This window comes from Odocoileus virginianus, chromosome 5 (assembly GCF_023699985.2).
Source record: "Odocoileus virginianus isolate 20LAN1187 ecotype Illinois chromosome 5, Ovbor_1.2, whole genome shotgun sequence".
In the NCBI taxonomy this organism is placed as follows: Eukaryota; Metazoa; Chordata; class Mammalia; order Artiodactyla; family Cervidae; genus Odocoileus; species Odocoileus virginianus.
In genome coordinates this window covers 7,069,812-7,085,218 of record NC_069678.1, presented here as the reverse complement: position 1 = coordinate 7,085,218, position 15,407 = coordinate 7,069,812, and the positions used below count along the sequence as shown (strand labels likewise).

The 15,407-nt window shown below is 40.4% G+C and overlaps 1 protein-coding gene across 2 annotated transcripts in view; it reads left to right on the top strand.

Annotated features, from left to right (window-relative positions):
• Positions 1–419: 419 nt before the first annotated feature.
• OTUD7B (OTU deubiquitinase 7B) overlaps positions 420–15,407 on the top strand; it is a 55,736-nt gene continuing 40,748 nt past the window's right edge. The window contains exon 1 of one of the 2 annotated variants that reach the window (XM_020899869.2): positions 420–611. The gene's annotated coding sequence lies outside the window, so the exon portion shown is untranslated. Of the gene's footprint in view, positions 612–4,039; positions 4,328–15,407 lie in introns of those variants that run through there. The other variant, XM_020899870.2, reaches the window with a different exon arrangement.

Below are 15,407 nucleotides of genomic sequence, written 5' to 3'. Positions count from 1 at the left end.
AAAGGGCTGTGTCCAACTGACTACACCTCAAAGTCTCAAGAGTCCACCCAGTACCGATCTAGCTCCGGCTCAAGAACTCTCCAGACCAGAGATTTTAGGAACACCAGCCAGGAAAACACGGGTTCATGAGCAGGGCAAGCGCCAAACTGGTCGCAGCCAGGGGAGCGGCGCTCAGGGCGGGGCTGTTACGGGGCGGGGCCGGGCCGGGCCGGGCCGGGCGGGGCCGGGCCGAGCGGGGCGGGGCGGGAGGAGCCTCGGGGGCCGCTTGGGTGTCACCACCAACCAGCTCCGGCCGGAAACTGGCGCTTGTTTCCGGCCGGACGGCCGAAAACCACCGATCCTGAACCAGCAGCCGGGAGTGCGAGTGGCGACCGAGTGTGGAGCAGGCAAAAAGCCACTGGGGAAGCCAGTCTAGATCAGTCCTGTCTGGCTCCAGCTCCTGATCCTGTGCGGAGCAACAGCCGCGGTCTCAGTCTCAGCCAACGCCTCCGCCTCCATCGTCGACGGGGGAGGGGCCGGCCGGACCCCTGGGTCACAGCCGAGGAATGAGGAGAGGCAGCCGGGCCCCGCGCTCCGCCCCGGCCTAGGGCCTTGCCCCAGGAGCCGCGAGGGTAACGGAGCCCCCGCATTGTCACCCTCCCCCGTCTGTTCCCGCCCCTCCCGCCTCTTCAGACTCCCAAACTCTGACCCTCTGATCGCCACTGTCCCTCTTCTCCTTTCTGATTGTATTTCACCCGGAGCCGTCTCCTCTCGGCACCCCCTCCTCGCCCTGACCGTTCCTTGCTTGGTCCCAACCTCTCTCCCGTTACCCCTCCCTTTCACCTGCGTCCCACCTTCCCAGCCCCCCTTCCCCGTTCGTGGCCTCCCTTCCTCAGCTGTGCTGGGCAATTTGGACGGTTCTCCTTATCAGCTAGACTTTCGGGGAGGGATGGTGGAATTTTAAGGTGGCCAGGAGTGCCGGCTACTACTCTCATAGTACGATAAAGTTCATTTTAAAGTCTCAAAAGTAAAATGAGCAGAAACCAAACTGTTCTGCCATATCGCTAGTTAAACTGAGGTGCGTCCAGTAATGGAGGAAGGGAGCGAAAAAGAAGTGTGTATATGAGAGAGAGTGATAGAGAGGTTGATTCTATGGTAGGCTTATGAACTTTGGAAAAAAGAAAAGTTGCCATGAGCCGATGGAAACTTTAGAAGCTGATGATGAGTAAGCCGGGGGCTGCGTGATCTCACTCCTCTTCTCATAATTACTAGGTTAACGGTGTGGCTCCGGTCTGGATGGAATGGGATTTGTTTACTGGGCCGGCGTATTTTTAGCTTGTCGGCTCACAAGGAGCAGCGCTCTGAGTCTCTCTCTCCCCTTCTCTGTCCCTCTTCCTCTCTCTTCTTCTCACCCTTCTCTCCCTCTGTGTATAGGTAGTCTGTCTCTGGAACCTAGGTGGCCTCTCTGGGCACAATAAATATAAAAATTAAACTAAAATAGATTTTATATAAGAGATTCTCCCCAGCTCTTGAGGGAGTTTTCATGAATGCAAAGGCAAAAATTAGTTGACTTGTAGTTCATATATGTATAAAATACTTTCTATAAAATCAGAAACGGCTAATTGTTTAGTGTTTGACTTATCATCCTGTATATTTAGATGTTAGAGGACGCTGGAACCCTTTGTCTTTCAACCTATTTCTGAAGTGAGAAAAGACAGAGGGAAGAAGTAGTAGGAAGGTGGGTCCATAAGGGTAGCTAGTCTTAAATCTTTTAAAAACGTTTTCTATACTATGTAACTTTAAAAGAGAGAAAATTTCCTTCCTAATAAATGAGGTCGCATTCTTGATGGAGAAGACGGTAGGGACTTAGGCTGGGTGGCTAGGGAGAATCAGGCTTGTAATTAAACATTTGCTGTGCATAATTTACAAATGAATACATTATGGGCAAACAATTATACTCTTTGTCCTCATTGTTTTTCCCAGCCTTTCTTTTAAAGGTTAATAACCAACCTGCTGTGCTAGTCTATTGATATTTTGAAGGCTGGACAGAACTGTAAAATAAATGAAATTGATGTTGTTCACGGGGAAGCCGAATACCAGTCTGTTCTAATTTCCACTGGCTACTCGGCATGCCTCGGAGCGCTTCCTAAGTTGGTGGCCAGTTACTATGTACTTAGAGATTAGAAATGAATACACATATTAGGTCATGCTAAGAGTAATTGAAAGTTAAACGTACCGAAAAGATTTTCCAAAACTGAAATAGATTATTTTTTGATTTTTTCCATTTTGGATTATCAGCACCTTTCTACTGATAATCATCCATTAACATGAATGAATAATTTAGAATTGAACCGATACCCACTTTGGACAGTATGCGTTGAAGCAGGAAAGAAAGAAGGAAAATAGTTTCCAAACTATCATTTTTGTTGTTGATGCCTACTTTGACTTATCCCTTTCATTTAATGCCAAAGACTTCCTTGTAAAAAAAAAAAAGTGAACCTTTGTTAAAGGAAGGTCTGTATACTGACTTGTATAAGGCAGGCTGACCAGTAATGGATTTTAATTATTAGTTGGACTTTGATGCAGTTATGTTGCCAGTAACTTGGAAATTTTCCTGACGCTTTTTTCCCTTAATCTCTTTCTTTGGGGCTCCTATTGAAAATGATTTAATTTGGATGGTAATATCTAATTTTTCAAAATTACACACACAGTCCCGGAATCTGTTGACTATCAATAATTGTTTTAATTTGTGTTAGTTGGTGCCATTATTAGTGATGATATGTGGCAAATTCAGCTTATATCTGTATTTAGCAACTTCCCCTAGTTGAACTGCCTGTGTTATTCCCAGGGTTGGGGTTAGGGGTGAGGATTGAAGGGGTGAATAAAATCTAAGAATAAGTGTAGGGCAACCCAATAGCCCATCACTATTTTCAGTTCTCAGCAGGCTTTGTTGGTAATTTGGAGTGTCAATATACGTTACCAAATGAATTATGATGGACTAACTCAGTATTAAATTGAAGTTTTCAGATTGTTATGGGGCCACTTGTTAAAGTTTTAGAGCTCCTGAATGTCTTAAGCATGCTAAGTATGCTGGAAGAGGGCATTGTAAGGGAGCACTCTTTCTCCTTACTCCAGACACTCATCCCATCAGGGAAAAAATCCTGAAACAATGCTTTGAAGTATGACTTCAGCAGTATCTTTCCTATGCAAGCTTAGGAGCTGTGGAGTGGCAGCCTGGAATCCACTCAGCAGCGCCTGATAAGTGAGAGAATTAAAATCTGTGTAACTAGAATATAGATGGTGTAACTAGAATATAGATGCAGAAAAGCTTTTTCATGAATGCCTGAAATTAGTTGATTTTTCAGTATGATAGAAGAAGGAAGTTGATTTTTTTAAAGTAATAAATCCTTACTGAATAATGATTGAACACTCCTATGGATAAGACAGTCTCCAAGCTCCAGTGACAGGCTTTGGGAGATACAAAAGATGTAAAAAACAGGTGTTCTTGCCCTTGGGAGAAGGGTGATGTTGGGGAAGACAGTATATAAGTGAGAAGGCAGACTGTTTAAGCTTTAACATTTAGGAAAAGCGTGTAAACAAAACCATGTTTAATGTGCTACAAATGGGATACGTGAAGACTAGAAAATTTTAAGTAAAGTATGAACGAGGTAAATTAGAGAAGATTTGAATCAGGAAAATTTGAAATGGACTTGGGAAGTTATGGATTAGAGTCATAATGATGCGTGGGATATGAAATTAGGTGGATCTTGGTTCAAATTGTGGTTCTTCTGTGACCTTGGACAATTTACTTCTTCATCTTTATATGATATATGTGAGCAAGTAAGTGAAATAGTTATTTTGTGTTGGGAGTAAAAGGAAATAGATCTGGGCAGAAAGTATAAAATGTACAGTGTGCAGTATGGTATGAATGACTAAGTTGTGTTTGTGGGGAGAATAAATAAGAATGACTAGAGAAAATGTGGGTTGCTCAAGTCATGGGTAGAGCAGGTGAGAGGGTGGGGGGGACTCAGAGGCCAGACTCTGTTGGGTGTTGATGAAAGGGTCAATAGAGTCATTGTAGGTCCTTGAACAAAGGATGGATTTAGTGGGAAGTGAGCCCTCTGGTCCAGGAACTCAGGGGCAAGGAGTGAAGCACCAGTACATTGTGCCTCTCCTTCTTTTCTGGACTGTCCAGGCCTAAAGAGATCAGCCAGGAGACCTGAGATTCCTTGTAGAAGTCTTTGTATGCACACACCTTACTATGTTGAACTCTGCTTGTTACTGTCTCTCATTGTACCAGCCTGTGAGGCAGTCGTGTGACTATGGTTGGATTCTCTTCAAGCTTATGGTAAGGACAGTGTTATGTTTCAAGTGCATTTGACTTTCAGTTACCTCTGCTATTGTAGGGAGCACTAGTTTAGGTAATTCAGAGCTTAAGAAATCTCTTGTTTTTAAAAATCATACTTTAGTGTTTGGGGATCATACTGATGGAATGAATTTGCAGTTCTGTTTCTAAACCTGAATTACCTGATTGGAAAATATACTGATAGTCAAGAACCATCAGTCTTGAATTAAAAATTTTGCCTCAGAAATCCATAAAATGAACAGTCCATATGAGGATAATTAAGACTGGGCTACACTGAGTCTGTTAATGAAGACCAGTTTCTTTTCAAAATCTGTGTGGGTCCAATGTGGCCTCTCAGGCTGTCTGCTTTATTCCTAAGAGCGATTGGTAGAAGATGCCTATGTTGCATTCTGAATAAGTCTTTACTCACAATATCTTGGAGGAGTCCTGTTGCATCATACTACATTGTTGAAGATTAAGCTGGCCTTTTCAAAGGATTTGAGCTAGAGGCTCTGCAGGTATTAGCTCCTTTGAAAAATCTATTAGATTTTTCCTCCTGAAGTAAACTTGTTGAAAATATGGCCAATTTAAGAAAAAATAGAAAAAGGAAGGAGATGTGTCCACACTTAAGAAGTAAACAAACAAAAAAAAATCACACAGCTGTTCTTCCATCCTTGTCCTTTCAGTTGCCTTGTTTTCCTTCATCCTTGCCTACCCCAGCCTTCTCATAATCATTACCAAACTATGTGCTTGTGATGTCATGGGCACAGGATTATTATTTACCACTGAAGTCAGGAGATTGTATTTCTGAGCTAAAATTCAGAGTTGGAAAAATCAGGCATTTTCATTTATGCAGTTTAGTCCAGGATTATTTGTAACTGTGTTTTTTAGAATTATGTCTTATACCTTAAACTTTAAGAAATAGTTTTGCATAGGAGAGACCACTAAACTATTATTTTTTGTGATTTGCTGTGAATTTGGTTCTATTAGGTGGTATGGAAGATCAGGAAAAATGACAGTTTTGTGCCCTTGAGGAATTTACAGTCCAGTTGGGAGTAAGGGGAGTAGAAAGAGGTGAATACCTATTGAGCCTCTTTATGCCAGAGAAAATTTTAAAATGTGAAAGTATATTATCAATTGCATAATACAGATCTCAAACCATAAGTATTTTGGGAGAAGAATACTCAGGTAATTATGAGTGATATCACAGAGGAATTGTAGTTTACTCCAGATCTTTAGAAAATTGTATTAGGTGCAAGAAATGAAGATGAAGCAAATAACAAAAAAATTCATTTCATTTTGGAGCTAGGAGGGATCAAGCAAAAACTTGGAAACAGGAATGTACTTGGGGTGTTCTTGGGGCAGTGATGAGACTGACCTGAGTTGAAGTGAATAGTCATAAAACAAAGGTGGTTAGGTTGGTTTGGAGCTGTGGTTTATAGAGGGTCTTAAAAGTCAGGCTTGTAAGTTTAGATTTTAAATAATGGAAAACAGCTAACCACTGAGAATTTTTTATTAGGATCATAATATGATGATAACAGGAAATAGATTTGGTTTGGAGGGAAGGGAGGTGAGCACCTGCGGTGTTTGTGGTGATGAGACCTGAGTTAGGGTTGTGGAGGGGAAAGAGTGAAAAAAAAGATTATGAAGGGAAAATCAAAATCAGTGAGGACTGGATGTGGAAGATGAAGGAGGGTGATTGATCAAACGTGACTATGGCATTTTAAGCCTGGGTTTCTGAGACATTGACTGGAGTAAAGAAGTCGGGGAGGTTTCCTCATTTCTTAGGGAAATATGAGCTCAATTGGAAATGTTTTGGACTTAAAAAGTGGCAACGAAATGTCCAAATGAAAGCGGTTCCAGTTGTTAGAGATGAGCCTTAGCTGGTGGAGAGGTGGGGGTAAATAATGCTTGGAAGTATGGTTTTGGAGTTCATTAACATTGCTGTCACAGCTTAGCCAAGAAAACGAATAAGCTCTCTGAAGCCTAGAGCTTAGGGAAAGAGCGGAAGGCCACAGATAGTGGTACTGATAAGCACTACTGTTCTCTATTCTTCAGGCCATTTTAATCGAGTTTTTCCTTCTCTTTTCATCTTTTCAATTCCTGTCTTCCCTACCCCATCAAATATCCTTTGATGGATATTTGTGTCTTACCTTGTAAGCACTGTCTTAGGCACTGAGGAAGCAGATAAGTTAGACAAGGTCTCTGCCTCCAGGGAGGTTATGGGTCTAGTGGGAGATAGATGAATATATAGATGAAGTGAAGTGTGATTGATGTTGTGATAAAGGTATGTAGGGGGCAGTTCTGCCTTGGACGTTCAGAGGTTGGAAAGTGCCTCCCAGAGGAGATGATATTTGAGCTGAGTCTTGAAAGATGAGTTAAGGATGTACCCTACAGACGAGAGAGACATACACTTGAGGCCGAGAAAACAGCATGAGTAAATGCTTAAAGGAACGAAACGGCCAGACTTCTCCAGGTAACGTTTAAGTAATTATTAATATTATAGTTGGAGGACAGGGTTGGAGGTCAGGGATGAGGCTGGAGAAGTAGGTAAGGCTGATCATGGGACAGTTTTATCTTGTGCTGTATGAAATGATAAGCCATTTAAGGGTTTTTAAACATTGGGTGATAAAGTTTCATGTTCTAGAAAGATTATTTTGTCAGTGGTATAGAGAGAGTAGATTGGAGAGGAACAGAGCAAAAGACTTTTGAAATAACTTACTAATACATTTTTTGTTGAGTGATCATGTTTGTAGAAATAGAATCAGAGAACAAGAGGGACTGTTCCTTTTTCTTAGTCTCCTTCATTGACTTTCAGATAGAATACCTGAAATTTACTCCGGATCATGGAAGTAGTGAAGTGATGGCTTAGTCTGAGATTCAGTATTCATGGCTGTAATGTAGTGGGTGATTAATAAATGTTAGCTCACCTCTCTAATTCCCTCACAAGTCCTGTTGCAATGTTTGTTCCATGCTGCCACGCTGCATTGTGCTTGAAGACAGAAAGACTTCTGTCATTTCATTCCATCGTCCTTTTTTCTAGTCGAGAGTGAACAGTGCTATTTTCCCGGGTCTGACTGAGGAATATCTGCCCCAAGAGTGCCATGGGGGTTTGGGGCTTTGGCCTGGGGCAGTTGGACGCCCTGGAGTGGAGTGACTAGGATGTTAGAGTTCTTCAGTGATTCAAGTGATTCAGATGTGGAGGGATGTCAAGGTATTTGTTTTATTGTGTGTGCAGATGTATTTATCTCTCCTGCTAAGTTCCCTTCTAGTTTTCTTTTAAACTTAGTTTTAAGCTGTATCAATGAAACTTTGGTAAAAGAAATAAGTTATGATAAATTGGGTACCAGCAAAAAGTATATCTAGAAAAAAAAGATTTGTCATTATTCTTGGATTCTACCTCTTTCTTCCCCATGTTTTTAATGTCATTGGGTTTTTGTGAAGTAAATTGTTTGGGTTTAAAGTGCAAAGTAAGAATTTGGATGTTGTGTTTTAAGTCTTTTTTTGCTGGAGAAGAACAGAATAGGATAGAAGACATCTTAGAGGTCCTTAGGTTCCCCTGGGAGGGTTGGAACACGAGGGGGATGTGGAAGGATGGATATCTTCATCGACAAGCCTTCATCAAAACTTAACTGATTTACGAGTTCCTTACTTCTTCCTCTGGGCTCTGTCAACATCTTCTCTAGAGAAGGGCCTTGGATTGGATACTGTCCACTTTAGCAGAGCTGCCAATTCTTAATTCTTTCTCAAGTGGGCAAGGGTACATTTTGTTTTTGTTTGTGAGTGTTTGGGGGAGGGGTGGAGAGAGAGGAGGCACAGAATAGCTACTCATAGTGAGTCTTTATCTGAATTCCGGTGTAACTGGAAGTTTCCTTGGCTTTGTTTTAGGGGAGATGACTTGGTTACGCCGGCATTTAAGTTACGTGGGAAGGTGGTTCTCACTCCCTTCAGTTATCTGATCTAGGATGGCAATAAATACTTTTTTCTTGTCCATATTTGTCAGCCCCCCGCCCCCCGCCCCCCGACTTTGCTCCCAGTGCCTTTTGTGCACACTGGCTGAGGGATGTGAAGGGTCCTCTTCAGTCTCAGCTGAGCTTACCAAGTGTCCTCTTCAAGTTTAGGGGAACCTAAACCAGCTCCTGATTATTCTTGTGTGAATGACTCCCCTATTCTTCCAGTCTCCCGGCCCTTTCTTAATTTTAACATTTTGAATAATAAGGTATTTTAAATATTTTGATAAGTTCAGGGGAAAAAATCCTAACATGATTTTGAGCCCACAACCCAGATTTAGTGGATATTAACATTCTGTCAGGTTTATTTTAGATTTCTTGCTGTCTTTAAGATATAAACTGTTAAGTATTAGATATAGCCAAAGTCCTGCTCTGCATCCTTATCCCCTTCCTCTTTCCTGGGAAATGAATACTGGCCTAAATTGGTATGTATTATTGCATTTTATCTTTTATACTTTTAAAAAAATGTGTAATGTAGGCACAAGCAACATATAGTTTTCTTTTGAAATCATAAATAGAATCATACTGCAGGTATTTTTTGCAACCCTGTCAGTGTTGTTTTTCAGAATTATTTACATGTAGATCTAGTTCATTTAATCACCTGATCTTTAAGCGTGTTTCCTCTACTGCTCTCCCCACTTGCCTTGTGAAATAGTCTACCATCAAAGTCCCAGTTTAAATCCTATCTTCCATGAAAACTTCACTGATTTTTTTTTCTCCTGCAAGCTGTGATCTTTCCTATTTCTGAAGCTGCCTATCATTTTATTGATACTGATCTGGTCGTAGTTGTGTATTTTTGTGTTTTAGTTTATTTATGCCCTTGGCTTGCCGCTCCTTGAAATCAGATAAGTTTCTTTTATCTTTGTATCCCTCATGGCACTTGCCACAGTAACATAAACATATTAGGCATTTAGTCACTATTAGTTACTAAATGGTTAATTAATGAATAAAACAATAAGAACAGTCCTCTGAGTTGGTGAGCTGTGTAATTATGAGCAACATAGTGTGGCCTTTGTGAAAATAAAGCTTATAAAGAAACAGCACTGGAAATTATATAAAAATGTACATAAATGTTGAGTACATTCAAGACTGACTTCCTGTGGGAGATGAGAGCAAACATTCCTGAGAAATGAAATGAAAATTGATTGGTGATATCATCCCAGTGAGGAAACTCCTGGGAATTGATTCTGATGGCATTTGAGGCGGTGTACTTCTGTGGCCAGACTCATTTCACTAGCTATCAAATTCTGCTATTGTCATCAAGGTCTTGATACCTTCACTGGAGATTTACATTGGTGGTGAGAAAAAGCAGCCTATCTGTTCACTTAATAAATACTGCTGAGAAACAGGAATTCTTTGGTCTCTAAAAAAGAAAGCCTAATAAATGTACACATTTGTGTGTATATGTACATGTATTTTTAACAGCACCATTTTAATCGATGAGACCAGATTGTACCTCAGCAAAATATTCTTAAGCTTTTAATTCTGAAATGTGTAGTACCAACATAACATTGTTTAGGCCTCCCCAAAGCCCTTCCCTCCCCTTCCAGGAAGAAATTAAATGTTAAGTTGAACTATAATGAAATTGCAATTTTATAGATAAAATAAGTCATATTACCAATGGTTATTCTTTAAACTTATGTTTAGGTTGTTAAGTTTAATGGTTATTGTGTTAAATGGTTATTGCTTAAGCTTGTATTTAATGGTCATTGCTTAAACTGTGGTTAAACTTAATAGGTCAGGTCTTGATTTCCTGTTGGGGTTCTGAAGAACATTATCACAGACCTCTTTGAAGTGAATAATTCCAACTCTATTTATAATTCTAAAATGCACTTCTGAACTTTGCAACAGATTTTCTTTTTTAGTTATCTTTAGCTCCAATTTTTGATAAAACATTCTTATTTCTCAGCAGATGTTTAGTATATTTGGGAAGGTTGTGGGGGGAATGTGTGAGGGTTTTAGGGCACACAACCTCACCTCAGGAAAATGAGCCTGAGCTGAAAACTCTTGCTGTCAGTAGCTATAATACATGTAATTGATTGAGTTGATTTTAATGAACTTACAACCTTTGGGTAAATGACTCCCCCACTATCGTTTCCTGCCACCCTCTCATGTCTTTTCTGTAGTCTTGATGAAGGAGATCTGGAGTGGTGGAGAAAACCATGGAAGAGGAAATTTCTTGTCACCATTGACTTTACCTGGAGACATAACAGGGAAGAGTGTCAGAGCCCTGACTCCTGGCACCAGGTCCCTACCTGTGGCGCTCTCCCAGCAGCTCTTAGGTTAGAAGGGAAGAGGAATGCAGGTGTGGGGGGAAGAGCAAAGAAACAGTGTGGACAGCGGGAGTTAACAGATATCGTAGAATAGGCCTGAGGAACAGGGGATATGCATACAAATTTAAAGAGGTTCTGTTTCCTCCTGTCATTCCAAACCTGGCTTAGAATTCTTTATAAACCTTGTACCTTAACTATACCAAAGGTGTATCGAGGAGGCCACATCAGCTTTGAAAGCATCATCTTTGTGTTCTAAAATCACTCTTTGAAAAGTCAGGTCACTTTAAATGAGGTGGTCTACTAGCGCCTTTGGAATCGTTAATAGCCAACTTTAAAGGAAAAGAATTCATCTGAGGCTTTAGAACTAATCAGTCTTGATATTTACATGAAGATAGTCCCATGTGAGGAACTGAGGCAAGATAATGGGAACATATAATAATGCTAACAAAAATATTTTAGATAGTATGCTCTTATTTCTTTTAAAAACTTTCCTGCTCTTTTGAGTTTCTTTGTGGGTATTTGCTTTCATTGCTGAACTGGGAGGTCACCAGGCTGAGTGTTTAGACTCTTCATTTTTTGAAAATTTCCCTTAGTACTAGGGGCAAGATTATCTGATATGAGGAATACTTGGTCCCTGTTTACTGACCTGGGATAAAGACTTCCCAGACTCCTCAGAAGTCTGCAAATAGAATTTGAGAGTTAGACTTAAGATTTGCTGCATCCTAACTTCTTTGGATGCCTAAAGTAGATTCCTAGCTATTTGACACAAGGTGACCTCTCATTTTAACGTTAAATTCCTTCTGTCACACATCTTTGTAATTGTTCGTAGTATTCTAGTTCATTATGGAAATTTAGATTGAAAAAAGTCTTGTGCAGAATTCCCTTGATGTTTGCTTCCTGGCTGAGATGATAAATTCCTTTTTACTGAACACGTGCTGTGTACTGGAATTTGGACAAGATGCTCTAAGGAGATGCCAAGGTTATGTTACCTACTAAATAAACTAAACAAGTATTAGGAGAATTGGCTCCTTGGGAATTTATATTCTGGGTTAAAATAGGATACACACACAGACACACGTTTAGAAAAAAGAAAAACAGACTGTGTAGTTATATGTATAATCTCACATAGTATTTTAAAATGTAAAAGGAATTTACATATTGTCATTTTCTGGGTAAGGAAAATGAGGCCCAGAATATTTAAATGACTTGTTCAAGGTAGTTACCCTTACCAACAAACATTTTATTGGATATCTGCCCTCTGAAAAGTTAGGCCTCAGGTATGGAAAGATTAAAGTCATCAAGAACTTAATAATTAGTTATGAAGACTGAATGTTTGCATAAAAAGATAGCTAGTAATACAAAGTCATGGGTATTAAGTGTCAGTACCCATTGACACTGCATATACTCTCCACCCCCCAGTTTTGAAGATAAAATAGTCTTTCCCCCTGCTTGTAGGTAGGTTGCTTTGGTTACAAACTGTAGGTGAAGTAGCCTCAGGCTGCATTAGTCTTTTTGGGGTAAAGGGATAAAGATACATAGTTATACAGAAGTCTAGAGAGAGTGGATAGGGAAAATTTGTACCCTTAGGATAATCTCGGCCTCAGAGAGGAGAGAAGACTGGGTAAGTGTAGAGGGGAAACATTCAAGGTGTGAGAACAGGGGGCTGAGCCTGTCTTGTTTGTGGGGGCAGAACAAGTAGACACAGTGCTTCATCTAGGAGAGCAATGAGATTAATAAAGCTGGAGGGTTAGATGAATTGGAGAGGACCTTAAATCCCATGTAGAGGATTTCAGTTTATCTTTACAACAAAATATCCTTGAAGAGGGAATTATGTATGTAAATCAGCATTTTCGGAAAATTGTTTCAGCCATGTGGTGTGAAATGAAAGAAGAGAGAGCAGTTAGAAGACTATTAAATTCTGGGAAAGGAGTCTTTACAGGGCTGATGGGAATGGAGAAAGGGGAGAGATTCAAGTGATTTGAAGAAAACTAAACACCATTTGGTAACTGCTTTTATAGGAAAGGGATAGATAAGAACACTGCACATGTTTTTAATCTGGGTTATAGCAGTAGGGGAGCTGGTTGGTATCTAATACATTTATTCTCCAAAGAAATGCCTTGGTGGGAAAAAGCACTGAGTCTAGCCCAACATTCAGATAATACTGAGGACAGAGTTTAAGTGACTGGTTTGCATGCCTCGTAAGTATTGGAACTTGGTGTAAGCCCATGCTTTTGACTGTTGTCCAGTGCTATTTCCATTATATACAGCTTACGGGGGGGTGGGTCAAGTGGTTAAAAACACAGCGCCTAGAAGTGAAATGGGAAGTTGAAGACCACATTATGATGAGGTTTAACCACAAGCTGTTTCAGTTCTACATAGGTTTTCCTTGTATTTAGGCTGTAAATGTGTATAGTTCTCTCAGGCTCACAATGTTACAATGACCTGGGTTTCTTAGAACTATCTTGTGAGTTTCACTTCCTCACAGTCAAGGAAAAAAATTCCCTTTAGATTTTGGACTTAATTGCATATACTCTCTGACCCCCAGTTTTGAAGATAAAATAGTCCTTTCCCCTACTTGTAGGTTGGTTGCTTTGCTTACAAACTATGGATGAAGTAACCTCAGAGGCCACCTTAGTCTTTTTGGAGTAAAGTGAGGAGAGTTCTGGACCCGAATCTTTCAAGCTTATTTACTCTGTCAGCAGTTACGAATAGTCTCCTTACACAGATCTTATTACCTAAAAAGGGCTGTAAATTGTATGGATCAATATGGTATTTTTGCTAATGGTATGTTTTTAGAGAATCAAATGGCATTGTGAAAAATCATTTATATTTTGTTTTTAAATGTGTAGTCAGGTATATTTAAGGTGGGACTCTTTCTTACACCTTTTTTCCTTTTCTTTTCTTTCCCTTTCTACCAGGCTTTTACCAGGTGTGGTAACAGATACCTGCAGACTCAAAATAGCATTTTCTGGATCAGCTAACACTTACTGTATATCTGCTGTAAGGGTCTGACACTGTTATGTAATTTCATTAGCCAAGATTAACTATTTCTAGATTTGATGCTAAGTCCCTACTAGCCAGCGTATTCCAATATTTGGCTTCTACAATTCTTATCCTATCTTAATCCTTGCCATGACTCTTCTGTAACTTTTTTTGGTATATAATTTTATTGATTTATTGTTTAGGCTGTGCTGGGTCTTCGTTGCCACCTCCCTGTAGCTGTGGAGAGCAGGGTCTACTCTCGAGCTGCGGCGCGCGGCTTCTCCTGGCGGCGGCCTCTCTGGTTGCAGAGCACGGGCTCTAGGGCGGCAGGCTCGGGAGTGTGGCCGTGGGCTCGGGAGCACAGGCTCAGTGGTTGTGCATTGGCCTGGTTGCTCCACAGTACGTGGGATTTTCCCGGATCAGGATCTGCCTTGTATTCTACATTGGCAGGCAGATTACTGAGCCCTTCTTTTATAAAAAAAGGGAAGCCCTTCTTTTATAACTTTTGCCCTGGCTAGAGAATAAAGGGGAGAAAACTTTTACTATTTATTAGTGAAGATCCTACGCTGAGTTATACTAAGGGCTTTATCTTACCACCTTATTTATTACTAATAACAATTCCATAGGTTAGATTTTCTTATACCTGCTTGCAGATAATTCATCCAGAGCATTTATTACTATGTTGATATTAATTCACCAGGATATTTCGGCACAGTGTAAGGTGCTGAGGGATATCACAGTGAATATCAGATAAGGTCCCTGCTAAGGCATAGAGAAGTTAAATAGCTTGCGCAAGGTGACATAGCAAGAAAGTGGCAGAGCTAGGATTTAAATATAGATCTGATGGATTCCAAAGGTAATGTCTGCAACAGTTATTACAATATGCTGCCGTTTACATATACTGCATGTTCTCTGTAACTGCACATATCAAGTTGTAAAAATAGGTGAGTTCCCCAAGTATTTCCTTTTTAAAGGGTTCTTGATGAGTCCAAGAAAGAAATCTGCCTCGGTGCTGGCAAGCGCAGCTGCAGTTATTTTCCTCTCTCCCCTCCCCTTCTCCCCACTGTCTGAACCCACCCGTACCTGGGTTTAAACTGGACCGCCTGACCTGCTGTGGCATTTGGATGTGTTTGTGCTTTGAGGACTTTGTTTCTTTGACTTCCTTGCCCACTTGCAAGTTCTTTCTTGTAGTGCAGTGATGAGTAATATGTTGTTAACATTGTAATGTGGTCATGCCAGTTGGAATTTTTTTTTTTCTTTTTCCCTTGGTTCTTTCTGATGAGTGTGTGACTCTTGGGTCAAACTTGCTTTCTACAGCTCATTCAAACAGAGAAGACTTTCTGTATTCAGAGGACTAGAAAATAGTCTCGAGATTGGGAGGACTATTAAAATTCAATGTCTTCTGCCCAGCTGAAATTCAATTTTGTTAGCATTTTGGGTTTATTCTTTAGCAAGTGTGATCCAAGAGAGTACTTGTTAGATTAAGGCCATTATTACCATGTGCCATATTTGGAATGAGCAGTGTTCTGGAGTTAGGAGCTTAAAAATAGGCACAGGTTTTTTTTTCATGAGCATTACATAGTAGAAAGCATTAAAAGATGCTTAAATCTGTGAGAGTGATGTGCTGAATTCCAGTAGAAACTGAATTCTAAGAGCTAATAAGGTGGGATCAAGGTTGTAAGTGTTAAAACTAGTATTGGGGATCCAGTCAATTTAGCATTTTGATTCCAGGAATTTCTGGGCATGACTCATGAGGTTAACGAGGTGATTTATGTGCGTGTGTCTAGCCTAGTGCTTGGTACTTAATTGGTGCACAAT